The following is a 1,547-nucleotide window of genomic DNA, read 5'->3' as shown; positions in this document are numbered from 1 at the left end:
TCCTCGTTTGGTGTTCGCCATGTTGTGCTGTTCCCATGTAGCTGCTTGAGATTCCCGGCTTTAAAGAGAGTGACGTCATTAAGTCCCTGTCAAAATGCCAACGGTTCCTTTATTTGATAATGACATTGCGTTTTCGACAGCATGACTTTGCAGAACATTCGTGAGAAGCTATGTTACGTCTAGAGTGACTGTGCCAGCGTTCCTGCATCGGGTCCGTTCCACATCTGTGTCTGTGTGTTTGCACCAGAGAAAGCAGGAGAGCCCCCTGTAAGTGTGTGTTAACCTATATCCATTTTCTGCCCATCTGAATGATGGTACTCCACCTACTAAATTGCCGACTGAGCGTTTCTAGGTTTTATTAACTCGGGCTCTTTTCTCTGCTGAGCTGGTAAAGCCGAGGAGTGATGAATCGGATAGTGGTGTTCTCAAAAGGCCGTTGGAGAAAAGGCGTGTTTTTGTGCGTGTAAATAGCTGGAGCTGCTGTGCAATAAAGACCTTCATTCATCCCCCATGAGCCTCTGTGCACTTCTTTCAGTGTTTATCTCTCCTTCTGTCAGCGCACAAACTGGATTGAAAGTCCCAATCAGATTGTTCCAGGACATGGATTACATTACACTGACACATAGATCCTATACATTAGACACAGCTGAACCAGTGCGATTTCTAGAGGTGGCAGTGATCCGATACCCAGCATCAACATCAGGCTGATACCAGCAGAAAAAAAAGATTTGATTTGACAATAAATCTAAGCCTAAAACATCAAAGAATTATGTGTAGTAACAGGGATGTTAGGCCACATTTAGCCCAACCTAACAAGAACGAGTGACTAGCCAAGTATTATACTAGAATAAATTAGCTAATTTTGCATATCTGGGGTGGAGTATCGAATCCAGGGTGGTGCATCGAATTCATTTGGGGGCAGTCGTGGGCTGGAGGTCAGGGAACTGGCCCCGTGACCAAAAGGTCGCTGGTTCGATCCCCAGAGCCGACAGTCCATGACTGAGGTGAGCACACTTAAGCAGTAGGCCACCCTATCCACGGCAGTTGGGGGTTAGGTGTCTTGCTCAGTCATGTGCCGTCAGCTCTGGGGATCGAACCGGCAACCTTCTGGTTACCGGGCCAGTTCCCTAACCCCCAGTCCCCAAAGGCCAGGACTAGACAAAATGACACAAAACAGTGTGCACATTGCTTCATTTTGTTCTACAAGACTTAATCCAACAGTTGATTTAAGTACTTTAACATCATGAAAATGTTAATAGCACAGACAGTGCAAACCCAACCTGTCCAGCAACTACATCCCTATGGCTGCCAAGCCTGTAGGCATTTATTCCAGCCCTGTATAACCAGGAACACGGCCAAGCGTGGCTGCTCTTCTGGTCAACCCACTTAAGCAAAGTGACAGCCACCAGTAAAGCAGTCACCGCTAAAAGGTTCTGCTACTTTCTGTAAACAGTTTCATGGTGAAAATCTGCCATGAGGGCAGTCAGCTGTGATCTGACGATGTACAGGCCAGTGAGCACTGCTCAAACTCTTAACATTGTCCCGGT

The 1,547-nt window shown here is 46.9% G+C and overlaps 1 protein-coding gene across 1 annotated transcript in view; it reads left to right on the top strand.

Moving 5' to 3' along the window:
- Positions 1-509, top strand: part of glrba (glycine receptor, beta a) — a 37,189-nt gene extending 36,680 nt beyond the window's left edge. Inside the window, exon 11 of the mRNA XM_017724921.2 lies at positions 1-509. This exon is cut by the window's left edge and continues 1,274 nt beyond it. The gene's annotated coding sequence lies outside the window, so the exon portion shown is untranslated.
- The last annotated feature ends 1,038 nt before the right edge of the window (positions 510-1,547 follow it).

Source organism: Pygocentrus nattereri, chromosome 22, assembly GCF_015220715.1.
Source record: "Pygocentrus nattereri isolate fPygNat1 chromosome 22, fPygNat1.pri, whole genome shotgun sequence".
Lineage (NCBI taxonomy): Eukaryota > Metazoa > Chordata > Actinopteri > Characiformes > Serrasalmidae > Pygocentrus > Pygocentrus nattereri.
The sequence above is the reverse complement of the archived record's forward strand: the minus strand, read 5'-3'. Positions and strand labels throughout refer to the sequence as shown.